Below are 17,325 nucleotides of genomic sequence, written 5' to 3' on the forward strand. Positions count from 1 at the left end.
CCCCCAGTCTCACGGAGGCAATCATGGACCTCAAGGTTTCCATGCGAAAACGTGGTATCCGGAGACATCTGTTGACGCACTTGAGATCTAGTATGGGCCAAAAGGCCCCTTCTTTCTTTGGAATGACGAAGTATATGGAGCAGTGTCCTCTTCGTTGCTCCAAGGCGGGAACTGGAACAATTGCCCCCAGGTGCAACAAACGGACCAACGTCTGCTGAACCGCTCGTCGCTTCTCTGCATGTCCGCATGGGGATGGGAAAAAACTCGGATTGGGGAGGCGAGCAAAATCTAAAGCATGGCCGTGTTTTATCACCGAGAGTACTCACTGGTCTGTCGTGATTGTGGTCCATACCCCGTAAAAGAGAGACAGTCTGCCCCCTACCTTTGGCACAGAGGAATGGACCGGCGGGACATCATTGTGCCAACTTACCGCCAGTAATCGAGGAGGTGGAAGCAGGTCTACCAAAATGTCTTCCTTGAAAGGACTGGGACTGCTGCCTACCCCCTCCGGAATGAAAGCATGATGAAGGGGTACTCGAGCGAGGAACACGAGCTTTGCGGTTTCCCCGAAACTTGGGTCTGGACGAGAAGGACCGCTTGGAGTGCAACCTGTCCTCCGGGAGTCAGTACCCTTTGTTTTCGCCCAGCAACTGTATCAATTCTTCCAATTCCTTCCCGAAGAGGAGCTTACCCTTGAAAGGCAAGGACCCCAGTCGAGACTTTGAGGCTCCGTCCGCAGACCAGTTCCACAACCACAAGAGTCCTCTGGCCAAAAGAGCTGAAACCATGGAACGAGCCGAAGTTCTGAGAAGGTCATACAGCACGTCCGCACTATAAGCAACAACCGCTTCGAGATGACTTGCTTGCCTGCCTTCGTCCTCGGAAAGCCCCTCATTGGCGAGCAGTTGTTGCACCCAACGAAGACCAGCCCATAATGCAAAGTTACTGCAAATTGCTGCTTGAGCCCCCAGGGCGGAGACTTCGAAAATCTTCTTCAGTTGAATCTCCAACTTACGATCCTGAAGATCCTTTAATGCCATGGCTCCCGTGTCCGAGATGGTCGTCCTCTTTGTGACATCCGAGACCACGGCATCCACCTTCGGTACCAGCAGGACTTCCAGAGCGTCTTCTGGCAAGGGATAAAGCTTATCCATAGCTTTCGTGACCTTCAGACCCAAGTCTGGAGTATCCCATTCTCGAAAGAGAAGGTCCGTCACAGAGAAGTGAAAAGGGAATTTGGTAGGAGGGCCGCTCAGACCCAACAATACCGGATCCATTGAGCCCAGCCGAGACTCCTCGGGAGGCATAGTGATCCCTAACTCCTCCAGAATGGCGGGAATCAGCGGAGCCAGCTCATCCCTTCTGAAAAGGCGGATCACCCTCTGGTCATCACCTTCCAAGGCCTGGCTCTGTCTTGCCGCTCCCTGCGCCGGAGCACCATCTCCCTCAGCCCCTCTCAGAGGTGGGGAGGGCTGCTCATGAATCTCATGATCCAACAAGTCGGAGGTGGACTCCGTGTCCTCTCTAGGCAGCAGAGCCTGCAATGGGAATTTTGATTTGGGCTGCCCCTCCAAGCTCTCTGACCAAGGACGAGGCTTGCCCATGGGGAATGGCCCTTCAGGGCCCCCCGACTGGGAAGAGTGTCTCTTGTGGGCTTTGCGGGCCTTAAAGGCCATATGCATTGCCAATATAAAGCCGGAGGAAAAGGAAGCATCGGATCCCTCAGAGTCCGTGTCTGTGTGCCCCCTGCCCTCCCCCCGCTGGAGAAACAGGCCGCGGAGCCAGCCGCTGGGGGGAGAGGGAAGGTGGGGAATCCCTGGGGCCCGCCATGATCGGTGCCGCGAGTGGAGCTGGCACCAAAATGGCTGACTTTCCTGCGATTTTCGCGAGAGGAGCCGGCGGTAAAATGGCTGACTTTCCCGCAACTTTTTGTAACTGCTTGGGGGGGCCGCAGGATGCTCCCTGACCGTGAGCACGAACGTCTGCCGCCTCACGACCACCCCCGAAGCGAAACTGAAGGACCCTCACCTCCCGGGATGCAGGCTGAGCACAGCCCATCCCGAGAGAGGCACGCGGCGTCCGAGCCACAAGCCGAGCAGGCTGATCCACGTGGCATGCTTGGCGCTAGGGAAAAAGAACAAAAAACTCACCCAAAAACCAACCTGCGGAGTAGAAGGGGAGAGGGAGGGAAAGGAGACACCGAATCAACTGCCGCTGCTGTACTAAGCACTGAGAGCCGCCGCCCGACTAAACTTAAAATGCGCCCCGTTTATTTTTTTATTTTTTATCTGGAGCTCTCCCTCGTCGGATTCTGAAGCGGTCCGGCTGGGGTGAGTGAGCCGGGCTCCCCAGTATCACCCCGGCTGGGCTGTACACGAACCCAGGGTCCTCGACCCTTAGCCCCAGCAACTACTCGACCAAGGGGGATGGTCTTCTCAGGACCTGATAACCCCCTGGGAGTGAAGGACCGGCTCTACAAATGGCTTCTTCCTTACTTCTTTTTCCTTTTTTTTTTTTTGTAGCTTAATAGAAAGAAGAAAGCCACACACAAAAACAACCTGACTAAACTAAACTCCCTTGTTCTTGTTTTGTTTTGTTTTTTTAAATCAAATCCGACTGTGGGAGATGCACCCGGACCATCTGCTGGAGACAGAGTAATACTGACAGGCTGTGGGAGGCACCCTGGTATTTATGGCAGAGCCTGTCAAGCTTTGCTCTGTCTCTATCTGCTGGTGCAGAGGCACAACCCAGGAGTCTGGACTGATCTGGTACGTACAGGGAAGCCTTATTTCTGCTATGTCCGACCTCGCCTGCCTTCTCCAAGCCTGACCTCTGCTACATCCGACCTCGCCTGCCTTCTCCAAGCCTGACCTCTGGAACGTCCGACCTCACCTGCCTTCTCCAAGCCTGATCACTATGTCTGACCTCGTTTGCCTTCTCCAAGCCTGACCACTGCTATGTCTGACCTCACCTGCCTTCTCCTAGCCTGACCACTGCTACGCCTGACCATGCCTGTCTTCTCCGCGCCCTGACCATTGCTACAGATAACCTTGCTATAGACTCTTTCTTGTCCAGAGTTCTACGTTGCTCACCACAGCTCCCACTAGCTGCCAGCTTCAATCTGAGTGTGACAGAGATGCCTCTGCCTCTATCCTCTGGACATGGACTTTCAAGGCTTCGGCCTTTCTTTGCCTAAGCACCCTCAGCCATTCTCTGTTCCTTGGTGCTTAGGTTACAGTTCCACAACCCGTCTGGGATAGATTTATGCCATCTGCTGGCTGCTGTCTCTGGGCTGAACCAGCTATCCTCATCTGCCTATCTCGAGGCCCACCTAAGTCCTGCCGGCCCCGGCAGCCAAAGGCTCAACCCAAGGGGAACGTGGGCTGGTATAGGTGAAGCTCCAGTGGCCTCTAACTTCAGCCCACTCCACCTGCTGATGGTGGGGACCCTTGGACCCTTGGATTGGGTTGCGTCAACCCCACTTCAGCCCAAGGATCCACCTCTGGCGCAATACTTGGAAGGGACAGTGAATTTTGAAAAATCACATATTGCTCTCAATCCTGTAAAAAACAAGACAACTATTTTAATACCTGGCCCCCAATTCCAAGGAGCTCATATTAATGTAATAAAACAGAAAGATCCACTAGCTCAAAAGCCCAAAAACTTCCTAGGTGGGTTTTAGACAGGTATAGCAGGATTCAAGAAAAAGAAATGATCAAGAAAGAATACATTTCTCCTTCTTTTTCATCCTGCTCCACCAATTCAGATAAGTGAGACATACTCAAGCCCCAACTAATATGGGAGGGAGGAAGTTAGGGCCCCCTGAAGGAAGCCAGCCCCAAAGGTTGTGTCCTCTTTAGCAGGCACATCCAGTCTGTAATACTAGGTAAAAGTTAGTTCTTTTATTTGATATACTGTCTTTCTTATACAGTCAAATTGGTGAAAGTATGCAAGAGGATCAAGTAGCTGCCTTGAAGATATTCTCTATCTCTGGGGCCAAAGATATGCCTCCACCCAAGAAAAAGCTTGAGCTCTCTTAGAGTGGGCTCAAAGAATTCCTAGAAGCTGATGACCTTTCAGAAGGTAAGCTGAATAAACAGTTTCTTCAATCTACTTGACTAACAAAGCTTTTGATGCAGCCTTGCCCTTCTGTGGACCTCAAATAAGACTAACACAACCTGTCAGTCTTTCAAAACAAATTACTGACTTCTAAATATTTGAGAAGAGCTCAACAGACATCTAATAACCGGAGTGATCTATTTTCACAGACACTCCTACTTCACAAAAACCGGGAGAGAATTTGTCTGATTCAAACAGAATTAAGAGACAGCAAAATTGCTTACCTTTTAATAGGTGTTATCCCAGGACAGCAGGATGTAGTCCTCAAATATGGGTGACATCACTGATGGAGCCCTAGTGCGAGAAAACTTTCTGTCAAAGTTTCTAGAAACTTTTGACTGGCCCTGTGAGGCCACTGAGCATGCCCAGCATGCCATGATATTCTCTGCCACAGAGGTCTCTCTTCAGTCTCGTATGTAGCAATATGCTTTAGCAAAATAAAATAATAAATTGTAAAATACCCAACTACGCGGGGTGGCGGGAGGGTTCCGTGAGGACTACATCCTACTGTCCTGGGATAACACCTATTACAAGGTAAGCAATTTTGCTTTATCCCAGGAGAAGCAGGATGCTAGTCCTCACATATGGGTGATTAGCAAGCTAAAGGCTGAGTCATTTTGTAGTGAAGCAACTCTGAACTATTGTTGGTGAAAATGAGGCAGTCGAAGATCACAGCAGGTTGGATGTAGAAGGAGTTGGGATTAAACTGGAAACAAATTCTTTAAGAAAGATTGTCCATAGGCTGAATCTTGTCGTCCTTGTTTGTTCAAACAGTAATGAGCTGCAAAGGTGTGAAGAGAACTCCATGTTGCTGCTTTACATATGTTAAGGATTAGCACTGAACGATAGTGTGCTACTGAAGTTGACATTGCTCTTACTGAATGTGCCTTTACTCGCCCTTGGAGAGGAAGGCCTGCTTTTTCATAGCAAAACTGTATGCAGCCTGCTATCCAGTTCGATAGAGTATGTTTGTTTACCCACTGTTTACCTGGTTTGTTTGGATCATAAGAAACAAATAGCTGATTGGATTTCCTGTGAACTGCAGTGCGGTTTAAGTAAAACGACAGTGCACGTTTACAGTCCAAGGTATGTAAGGCCCTTTCTCCTTTGTGAGATTGAGGCCTTGGAAAGAATGTGGGTAAAACTATGGATTGGTTTAAGTGAAATTCCGTAACTACTTTGGGAAGGAATTTTGGATGTGTACAGAGAACTACTCTGTCATTTAGGAACTTTGTGTGGGATGAGTACGTGACAAGTGCTTGTAACTCACTAACCCTTCTAGCTGATGTAATGGCTATGAGGAAGATAGTCTTCCATGTGAGAAATTTTAGATCACAGGAATCTATGGGTTCGAAAGGAGAACGCATGAGTCTTGTTAAGACCAGATTCAGGTCCCATTCTGTGACTGGTGGCCGAATTGGTGGTTTAAGGTGTGTTAAACCTCTCATAAATCTACTGACGAGAGGTTGCGTTGAAATAGGTGCATCTCCTATCTTGTTATGGTAAGCTGAGATTGTACTTAGATGTACCCGTACGGAGGAAGTCTGGAGACCAGAGTCCGAAAGATGGTATAAGTAATCAAGCAGGGAACCTGTGGAGCAGGAGAAAGGATCAATACTCTGCTGCCTGCACCACAAGGTAAACCTTTTCCATTTTAAAGAATAGTTCTTACGTGTTGAAGGTTTACGTGAAGCTGGAAGCACTTGAGATACATTGGTGGAAAGATTGAGTGGATGTAAAATCAAGCTTTCAACATCCATGCTGTCAGGGATAGGGATTGAAGGTTGGGATTGCGCAACCGACCCTGATCCTGAGTTATGAGAGTGGGAGCTACACCCAGGCGAATTGGTTCTCTGATTGAGAGGTCTAGAAGTGTGGGAAACCATACTTGTCGAGGCCTATATAGGGCTATGAGTATCATGGACCCCTTGTCCTGTTGTAGCTTCACTAGAGTTTTGGTTATGAGCGGTATCGGAGGATACGCGTATAGTAGGCCTGAGTTCCAAGGGCGAGCAAAGGCGTCCTTGGCTGGTTGATGCTTCTGATGTGTAGAAAACAGAAATTGTCCACTTTGTGATTCAGGTGTGTTGCAAAGAGGTCTATTGTCGGTTGACCCCACTGTTGAAATATCCTGGTCACTACTGCTGGATCCAGGGACCATTCGTGTGGTTGGAACTGATGACTGAGTCAGTCCGCTAGTACATTGTGAATGCCTGCCAGATAAGTGGCCCGGAGAAACATTGAGTGGTTCAGGGCCCAAACCCAAATCTGTGCCGCTTCTTGACAAAGGAGATACGAGCCCGTACCTCCTTGTTTGTTGATGTACCACATGGCAACTGAGTTGTCCGTTTGGATTAGAACAGTTTTTTGCGAAACGCAGTCCTTGAACGCATGCAGTGCATAATGTATAGCTCGAAGCTCTAGGAAATTGATTTGAAATGTTGCTTCGAGTTGTGTCCAAGTACCTTGGGTTTGGAGAGTGTCTATGTGATCTCCCCAACTCAGGGTGGATGCATCTGTAGTTAATGTTATTTGTGGGACTGGTTGCTGGAAGGGTAGGCCCTTGCGCAAATTGTCCTTGTTCACCCACCAAAGTAGAGAAGAACGTAGCTGGTTGGTTACTTGAATTGGAGAATGTAGTGGTTGAATGGCTTGGATCCATTGAGATCTTAAAGTCCATTGAGTTATCCGCATAGCTAGGCTTGCCATAGGGGTGACATGAACTGTGGAGGCCATGTGGCCTAGTAAAGTTAGAAACTGATGGGCTGTTGCTTGTTTCTTTGAGTGAATCGAGTTTGCCAACAAGGACAGTGTTTCTGCTTGATTTTTGGGTAGAAAGGCTCTTGATAGGATGGTGTTCAATTCTGCTCCTAGGAATTGAAGTAGGTGAGATGGAGTGAGATGGGACTTTTGAAGGTTGATGAGAAAACCCATGGAGTGAAGTAGAGAAATCATTCGACTGACAGAAGTAAGAGCTCCTTGTTGAGTTTGACTTCTGATTAGCCAGTCGTCTAGATATGGGAAGACATGGACACTTTGTTTGTTTAAGTGTCCCGCTATTACTGCCAGACATTTTGTGAATACTCTGGGAGCAGAGGCTAGTCCAAATGGCAGTACTTTGTACTGGTAATTTTGATGGCCTACCATGAAGCACAGGTATTTGCGATGAGGAGGGTATATTGGAATGTGAGCATAAGCGTCTTGAAGGTCCAGAGAACAAAGCCAATCTCCTGTTTGAAGAAGTGGAAGCATGGTGCCTAGAGAGGCCATCCTGAATTTTTCCTTTTTTAGAAATTTGTTGAGATTTCTGAGGTCTAGGATGGGACGTAGGCCTCCGGTTTTCTTTGGAATGATGAAATACCGGGAGTAGAATCCTCTGCCTTTTTGGGTCCGAGGCACTAGCTGTACAGCCCTGGATCTCAGAAGGGTGGATAATTCTGCTTGTAGATGAATCAGTTGAGATTCTTGTTGTGGAAAGAAACTCGGTGGAGATTCTGGTGAATTGATAGGGAATTTAGTTTGTAACCTCGAGAAACTATAGAGAGTACCCATTGGTCTGAGGTTATTTTTAGCCAATGTGTGTGAAAGTGGGATACTCTTCCTCCCACTGGCAGATCTGGTCGAGGGTTTAAGGGATGGACTTGTTCTCTGGCCTGTATTTCAAAAACCCGTCGCTGGACCTGTCTGTGGAGGAGGTTGGGTGCGGGTTGCTCTAGACTGTCTGGCTTGGGATCTTTGTTGTGGCCTAATGGATCTAGCCCTAGAAGTTTGGGGATAGTATCTCCTAGGCCTATAATAAGGATGCCTGGATTCCCTCCTAGGTAGTCGCCAAGGAGGTTGTGTAGATGTATCTTGTGGCATCTGAGACAATTGGCGTAATGTCTCTGTATGGTCCTTAAGTTGTTGTATGGCCTCTTGGACTTTTTCTCCAAATAAGTTGTCTCCTAGGCACGGTAAGTCCACTAGTTTTTCCTGGACTTCAGATCTGAGGTCCGAGGCCTTCAGCCATGCCCATCTGCAAGCAGTGATTCCAGCAGCTGCTGTTCTGGAAGCCGTGTCAAAACTGTCGTAAGCCGCCCTCACCTCATGTTTCCCGGCTTCTAGGCCTTTGTTGACTATGGCTTGTGCTGCTTCCTGAAATTGTGTCGGTAAAGAATTGGTAAATTCTTCCATCTGTTTCCAGAGATTTCTCTGGTACTGTGTCATATACAGTTGATAGGCAGAGATTCTGGAATTCAGGATTGCACTTTGGTAAACTTTTCTTCCAAGGGAATCGAGGAAGCGGTGATCTTTACCAGGTGGAGTTGAGGAGTGTGGGCGGATACGTTTAGATTTTTTCTGGGCAGATTCCACTACCACAGACTGATGTGGTAGTTGTGCCTTTTGGTATCCTGGTGCTGTCTGCACCAAGTATGTGGAGTCCACACGTTTATTTACTGCGGAGACAGTAGATGGATGCTCCCAAATCCGGTGTTGCAGATCCAGGAGGACATCATGTATTGGGATTGCCAACACTTGTTTAGGTGGGTCAAAAAACAGCAGGACCTCTAAAGTGTGTTGTCTAGAATCCTGCTCTGCTGACAGCTTAAAGGGAATGGTGTCTGCCATGTCCTGTATAAATGAGGAAAATGATAAATCTTCTGGTGGGGACTTCTTTCTCGGTTCTGGTGGTGAAGGGTCCGACATGAAGTCCTCCGAAGATGTGTCCGTACACTGATCATCCCAAGAATCCTCATCATCATCTCTATAGGGAGATTTTGGGAAGGATCTGGGTGGTTGACAAATACCCGATGGTCCTGGTAATGGGTCATCGAAGGGTGGTGAAGAAACCTCCTTTGTTGATTTTTTTGGTAGGTTATCGATGACATTTTGGTATCTCTGTAAGAGACATTGGAAGAAAGCGAGATCCTGAGGTTCAGGTTCTTCTGACTGTGGTTGTGTCGATGGAGATGTAGGCGGCATCGACGCAGGTGTTGTTGAAGGTGCCCGCGTCGGTGTCAGAATCGGCGATGGTGGTAACCTGGAAATTGGCATCAAAGAGGTCAATGGCAGTTGTGCGTAAATCGATGTCGATGCCGTGATGATTCTCGGTGTTGTCGTCAATTCTCCTTTTGTCCTCAATGTCAACATCGACACCGGCATCGGTGGTACCACCAGCATCGGCACATTTGCCGGCATCGATGCTGTAAGCATCGGCATCGACAGGCCCGTTGGAATCAATTGTTGGTCCTTTAAAGCCTGTGAAACCGCTTGTCTGATAAGGTCAGACAATTCCGGCATTACAACTGATGGTACCAGAGCAGTTGTAAGCGGTGGCGGAGGCTGAGGTATGAGATCCTGCACAGATCCCTGTGTAGGATCAGGCATCGATGGTTGTGGAGGAAGAGGCCCAGGCATCGACGGGACCAATGTTTCTTGTGTTCTTGGCCGCTTCACAGTCGATTCTTCTTGGGAAGTGGATTCGGACATCGATGGTCGTCGATGTCAATGCTTGTGTTTTGACTTATGCTGATCAGTGGGTTTAGTCGATGTCGAAGACGATGAAGGGGATGAACAATCTCCCAACGGTCCCGGGCAAGGTTTTTTAAGCAGGAGGCGCTTAGTCGCTCTGGCCGGAGACGACTTCGATGACATCGAAGGAGATGGAATAAGTTGGAGACGGAACAAATGTTCCATTTTTTCTAGCCTAGCTTTGTGGCCTTTCGGCGTCATCTCAGCATATTGTGGGCAATTATTTACCTCATGTTTTTCGCCCAGGCACATTACCCACTCAATGTGTGGGTCGGTGATGGACATTTTTCTGGCACATACAGGGCATTTTTTAAAACCTGTAGCCATTTTGAGGTCGACAGCCATCGATGAAAAAGTGAATTTGTGAGAAGAAAATTTTTAAACTCTAAGAGCAAAAATATGAGATGGAGGTACTCACCAGCCGGTGAAGAAAAAACCCCCAGAGGCTTGTAGAGAGAATATCAAATAAATCTTGACTTTTCAGTCAAAAAGTGGTGTTGAGAGAGTCTCAACGGCTCCTGTTCCGCGATGCCTACAGCAGCGCGGAAAAACAAAGACTGAAGAGAGACCTCTGCGGCAGAGAATATCATGGCATGCTGGGCATGCTCAGTGGCCTCACAGGGCCAGTCAAAAGTTTCTAGAAACTTTGACAGAAAGTTTTCCCGCACTAGGGCTCCATCAGTGACATCACCCATATGTGAGGACTAGCATCCTGTTTGTCCTGGGATAAGACCTTGGATAATAAAGAGGGAACCGGTCGAATAGAAACTGAATCGGGGAAAAAACAGAAATGCATCTCTACAAGACAAAGCTTGTAATTCCGAGATATGCCTGGCTGAACAAATGGCCACCAGAAAAACTGATTTCAATGAAAGGTCTATCAAAGAAGCATGCTTTAGGAGCTCAAACAGCAAGCTTATTAAGGCTTCAAGATTCAGATTCAGATCCCATTGAGGCACCAACGACCAAAAAGAGAGATAGCAAGTGTTGCTTACCTGTAACAGGTGTTCTCACAGGACAGCAGGATGTTAGTCCTCAATTATGGGTGACATCACAGGATGGAGCCCTGTACGGAAAACTTTTCTGTCAAAGTTTCTACAAAGCTTTGACTGACACTGGCACACTGAGTGCACTGAGCATGCTCAGCCTGCAATTATCCCTGTGGGCCACAGGTGTCTCCCTCAGTCTCATCTTATAGCTAAAAGCGCAAGCGAAACTAAAATAAAAGGAAAAACGTATAAAGACCCAACTTCGTAGGGTGGTGGGTGGGTTTCGTGAGGACTAACATCCTGCTGTCCTGTGAGAACACCTGTTACAGGTAAGCAACACTTGCTTTCTCACAGGACAAGCAGGATGGTAGTCCTCACATATGGGTGAGTACTGAGCTGAAGATGCCCGAGAGTGCACCAAATGCACCCAAGACGCGTGAAAAGTGCAATGCAGGGTGGAATTTGGAACGGAGGGCATCCTGAAACCCTTAACAGGTTGGTGGAAGGATGTTGGGTAGTTAAACCGAAAAGAATAAGAGTAGACGGACTGGCCAAACTTGGAGCTTGCTGGCTAGTCGTATCTAAGCAATAATGGGCTGCGAAGGTATGGAGAGAGCTCCAGGTTGCAGTCTGATAAATATGTATAAGCAGCAGCGGCCGAGGGGAAGCTATTAAGGCTGGGACGGATGCAACAGAGTGTGGTTACACACAATGTTGTAGTGAAATGCCTGCTTGTTGGTAGAAAAGAGATACAGACCGTCAATTAGGAGGAATAGGTCTGTTTGCCCAATGGAACTCGCAGCTTGACTCTTGCCACAGAAGGAAAGAGTTAGGTGGAATTCCTATGGAATGTAGTGCAATCTAGATAGAAAGCAAGTGCACTATTACTGTCCAAGAAGTGGAAAAAACCCTCTCGCTCTGGTGAGAGAGAGGTGTTGGGAAAAATGGGCAGAGTATATCCTGAGTAAGGTGAGATGCAAAGTCTACCTTAAGAAAGATAGGAAGTTCAATGCGTAAAAACCACTCGGTGACGGAGGAACACAGGGTCGGATGAGTATGTAACAAAGTGTGTAACTCACTGACCCTGTTGGCAGAAATGACATTTATGAGGGAAAGTATTTCCCACGTCAAACTGTGAAATGACAGGAATGGAAAGGCTCGAACGGAGAATGTATGAGACTTATAAGGATAAGATATAGGTTTCATTCCATGACTAGTGAAAATAGAGGTGGCTTGATCAGTGGATAATCCATGGTAAGCTGACTCAGAAGGGGTTTACCGTAAATCGGGTATCCCCACTCCTAAACGATACACCAATTGAAACAGAGGTGTACCTATTTGGAGGATGTCTGGGGAGCAGAATCCGAGGGAGCAAGAGAAAAGAGTGGTGTAGAAAAAGAACAAAGGGTAATACCCTTTTGTATGTGTCATGTGGTAAATCATGCCATTTCGAATGGTAGGATTTATGTGGAAGGTTTTGTAACGCTACCAGTACCTGAGAACATCAGTGAGTCTACGATTTGAGACTGACTTGTGAGTAGGCAAATTGGTTACTAGTGTGATAGATTGAGAAGTATGGGAAGCATACTGGTCTCGGCCAGGACGTGGGTCTGAGGAACAGTGAACCCCGTCCCAGTTCAACATTAGAAGAGTGCTGGCTATGAGAGGCAGCAGAAGAGATACATTTAAGAGGCCCTTGATGGATGAACGCATTGGAAACATGTGTAGGGAGTAGAATCTGTGCAACGTATGGTTTGATTCGGTTTCAGAGGGCAAGATCGGTTGACCTCAGCGTTAGAAGATTTTTCCCGCTACACATGTAGTCCGAGACCATTCGAGAGGATGGAAACCTACATGGAGAAGGTCTGCTAGTGCATTCAGTAAATCTCTTAGATAAGTGGCCCGAGGATGCATGAAGTGAGCAAGGGCCAAGGGTAGAGCTGCGCAGCTTCCTTGCAGAGCAGCGAAGAGGTTGTGCGTGCTTGTGTGTTGGAAAGCACATTGTCCCTATGCTGTCTGTCTGTATGCACAAAGATTTGTTGCAGAGGCAGTATTGAAAGGCATAAGGGTATAACTCATGGCTACAAGCTCCAGGAAGTTCATGTGAAACTGTGCCTGGAGTGGAATAGACGCATATTGGGTTGAGAAGCTTTTAGGTCAAAGTTTACAACCCTGAGTAAATGTGAGCATAAGCAGAATCAGACTAGATTTTGGTTCTAGATCTGCAATATGAATGAGGGACGAAAGCGGTTGAACAGCTTATGCCCACTGATAATGGAAATTCACGGAATCTAACCCATAGCAGTTTTGGATCTATGAGGAAAGTACATAGTGAAAAAACCCCATGGCCTGACAATGAAGAATTGAGGGGCTGAGGTAATGGAAAAATGCGCTCAGGGACATGTAAGAATTTATTAGAATGTCTGCGCATATGCTGGACAGGAAGGTCATTATGACTGTGGTGACCAGAAGTGTTGTATAAGGGATTTTATGGCAGTGACAGTAATCCCAGTTAGTAAATCTATAGTGAGTCATGAAGAAGTGAGAGGTCCTTGCGTGGAGTGACTGTGGTTATGCAGCTGTCAATGCAAGGAAAAGCATGAATGATGTTGCACTCCGCAGAGAAACAGCATTCACCGATAGTGATTCAATGAATATCCCAGTTGCCGAAGCTGGTGCAACCGGCAGATGATACAAAATTGTTCAGAGTAGTTAAATCACAAGCAGATTGTGATAAATTGCAGGAAGACCTTGTGAGGCTGGAAAATTGGTCATCTAAATGGCAGATGAAATTTAATGTGGACAAGTGCAAGGTGATGCATATAGGGAAAAATAACCCATGCTATAGTTACACAATGTTAGGGACTGTTTCACCGCTGTGCATGCATACCGTGGCTGAAAAGAGGGAGCCCCGATTCTCTGCCAGATGTCCCTGCAGAAAAGTCTACAGACCCTAGGATATCATCCAGGAAAAGGAGGATCGGTCCATCCTGGAGCCCACAGGCCCAAGACTACCACTGACCGACTGACTCACATCTCTTGTAGATGTCTAGGTCATGGGAAGTTAAATAGGAGAGGATACATTCATTGTATCGCCTTCAGCTCTACTCCCTTCAGTCCAAGGGGGTGGCCCAGTGTCAGCAAAATCTATAGCAGGTAAATCACCTTGTCCAACCAGCGATGACACAGACACAGAGAAAGCGATGGATCTATTGCCCTTATATGGCAAGCCGCATCAATATAATTACATCATATATAGAGTGAAAACTGTCTTTATATGACTTCATTAGAGCAGGTTCCCTTGTATACTCCTGCAAGCTTCTGATACTGCTAGGTCACATGGCCTCCACAGTTCATGTTACACCAATGGCAAGGCTTGCCATGCAAGTTGCCCAATGGACTTTAAGATCACAATGGATTCAAGCTATTCAACCACTTCATTATCCAATTCAAGTGACCCACCAACTAAGATCATCTCTACTTTGGTGGACCAACAAAGACAACCTGTGCAAAGGTCTACCTTTCCAACAACCAGTCCCAGAGATTACTTTAACTACAGATGCATCCACCTTGGGATGGGGAGCTCATGTAGACAATCTCCACACTCAAGGGACTTGGACAAAACTCGAAGCAACATATCAAATCAATTTTCTGGAACTTCGAGCTATACGTTATGCACTGCATGCGTTCAAGGACTGCCTTTCACACAAGACTGTTCTAATCCAAACAGACAACACAGTAGCCATGTGGTACATCAACAAACAGGGAGGTACGGGCTCGTATCTCCTTTGTCAAGAAGATGCACAGATTTGGGGCTGGGCCCTGAATCACTCAATGTTTCTACGAGTAACTTATCTGGCAGGCATTCATAATGTAGTAGTGGATCGACTCAGTCATCAATTCCAACCACACGAATGGGAGCAGATGGCTGACTTGGAACATATGGCTACCAATGATACAGGAAAGTACAGGAAGGAGGTTCTGAAAGCCAAATTGAGGGTTTTAGGTAGAAAGCTGAAATCCAGAACCTTCAGGTTAGCATTCTCAGAAATGCTCCCCAGAGGCAGCAGAGCCAGAGGGTCCCGGACTAGGCTCCGAAGGCATCGAGGGAAGTACTGGAGGCACTGATGGAGGCATCGAGGATACCGGTGCAGGCATCGACAGCATAGATGGATGGATCGGTGGCGCTGATGGGCGCATCGGCATCGATGGTTAAGGCATCGGAAGAACTCCCGATGGAGGAATGCGGAACGGTGTTTCCCCTCCCGATGACAGGGTAAGCGAGGAAGGCACTGGAGCCATCGGTGGAAAAGCGTATGGCGTTTTTTCATGCACACCATTGTTTGTGCATGTTGTGTGGCAGTGTACTGATGTGAACGCGACTGAGCAAATACTGAGCATATACTATCGGAGTGCATACTACCTGAGCGCATACTGAGCACGTACTGAGCGCACACTATCTAGGCGCGTACTGAGCGCACTATCTGGGTGTATACTGAGTGCATACTGTCTGAGCACATAAGGAGCATATACTAGCTAGGCGCATATTAGCTGGGTGCTCAGTCATCAACCACATCCTCCTATGTGTTCCCCTGGTCGCCACTGCAGGATCCAGGGACCAGGCAGGCAAGTTACCAAGCGATCCTCACTTCTACCAGCCACCCAGCTATTGTTGCGCATCCCGTCCACACTCAGGGCTATATGTCATTGGTGTTAGAGTTTACTTCATCTCCATCTGCTGGTAGAGGTGTATAACACACTTGTGTGGATTGGCCTGCCTGAGTGCAGAGGAATACCGCACTAGACAGCAAGAGCCCAGCTGCATGATCCCCTGCAGAAGTGCTACTGCCATTGAAAAGGGCCTTTAAAAATGCAGCCACTCTGCTAGAACCATACCCCAGGCAGGAGGAGTCTGCAGTATTTCTGGTGCTCCAGATCCCACAAAGCAGACACCACTAGCAATGCTCCGACATGTCTGCTGAAAGCGAGGCAGGCCTGAGTAGAAACAGCCAGCACTTAAAATCCTCCACACTCCTGGGAAAAACTTACTCCCTTCAGAGTTTCTCAGCATAGTGCTCAATCCTCCAGAGCCTGTGTAACAGACTGAAAATCAATATTTTTACTTTATTAATCAAAAAACAAACTGGAGAGGACCAAGGAAGGATAGAAAAATAGTGAAGGGAAAAGAGGACAAAGAGAATATATCTCCACAGGGAATCCTCAGAAAAATATTCTGTACCACTTCCTAGACTCTACCAAACCCCTAAAGGACTTGGAGCCTTTTCTCAGAGCTCACTGACTGGAAAAAAAAAAAAAGTAGCCTAGCCTGTTGTCCACAACTTGAAGAGAGAGCAAACAAGCTGCTAAAGGGAACAGCCATCCAAAAGGCTCTACCAGAGATGGCAAAGCCAAGACCTGGGAGCTAATGATCCTATTGCACCATTACCAGATCATCCTACCATCTACTCCCCACTTCCTTCCCCCCCGTCCCCTTCCCTTCATTACTTCACCCTCCTAATTATCCTGACTGCTTTGTTTAACTCTCTTGTTAAATCTAACTTGTACATATGTATATAATTCTCGTTTTATCATCTCCTGCCCTTGTTAACCCTCTCCCTGTTAATGTTTATATTGTAAAGCTAGTTGCTAAGTTATGTTACATTGTGAACCGAGGTGATGTTTTGCAAACGTGCCTCGGTATATAAAAAACCCTTAAATAAATAAATAAATAAATAAATAAATACCATCTATGGACACAGAAAATACTGGATTTTTGCTGGAACTGTGCTACTATATGTGAGAATCCTGGCTGCAGTGCAGTCTTCCTGCCATCGGGGCCCTCAGTGGATTATATTCCATGCTGCCTCAGTCCTCCAAGCTCCTATGGCTTGAAGATCCTGCTAGCAGCTATATTCACAATGATTCAGCACTGCTGTTCCCATTTAAGCCTGCCTTAAAGTAAGCTCCCTGCCTCTGCTTAGATTCCCCTTGTTCATAGTTATAGCCCTCTGAGTTCCCGGCTGATATTTAGTCTCTCTCTCTCTCTAGAGGCCTTCTTGATTCTTGTTGTTCTTTTTGGTTTGTGGCCTTAGTTTTGCCCTTCTGGTTTTATTTTATGTTTGTTGGTCCCTGTTTTGCTTTGTTTGCTTGTATTTGTCTGTCTCTTGTGGGCACCTTGATTTGTTGTGTGTTGTCCCTGCAATTGCCCTCTCTTGTGGGTGCCTTTTAGTGTCCTGCCCTTGTTCTATCCAAGTCCTGCTGGACACCAAAAACCAAAGGCTCAACCTGAGGGGGAGGTGGCCAGTACAGGTAAAGACTCCCTCCTGTTCTGTTCCTGCTCAGCCTGTCCTGCTCCCTGAATCCAGCCTGCCAGACACTTTTGTCCTGGGAGTCACCCTTTACTGGCAGTCAAGCCCTGCCACTATAAGAATCAGTTATGATGTCATGAAAAAATGTGTGTCCTTTCTCTCCATCTGCTAGCAGGGTGGAGTAAACCCACTTGTTTAGACTGGTGCAGCAGGATGAAAAGGAAAGCAAATTTATCTAGAATTACAAATAAGAATGACCAACAAATATACCAAAGGCCTTGACTATGTTGAGAACCACAATCATCCTTGGAACTTTTCCCTTTTTGCCCAGATGTATATTATTTAATACATGCTTAGTTTTAGTAGTGGAGTACCTACTCTTGACAAAACCAGAATTA

General features: G+C 47.2%; 1 protein-coding gene across 1 annotated transcript in view; it reads right to left on the minus strand.

Annotated features, from left to right (window-relative positions):
- The window catches only part of DNAH17 (dynein axonemal heavy chain 17), a 1,486,981-nt gene that overhangs the window by 796,781 nt on the left and 672,875 nt on the right, over positions 1-17,325 (minus strand). The gene's annotated exons all lie outside the window — the stretch shown is intronic.

The sequence above is a fragment of the Rhinatrema bivittatum genome, chromosome 4, assembly GCF_901001135.1.
Source record: "Rhinatrema bivittatum chromosome 4, aRhiBiv1.1, whole genome shotgun sequence".
NCBI classification, from domain to species: domain Eukaryota; kingdom Metazoa; phylum Chordata; class Amphibia; order Gymnophiona; family Rhinatrematidae; genus Rhinatrema; species Rhinatrema bivittatum.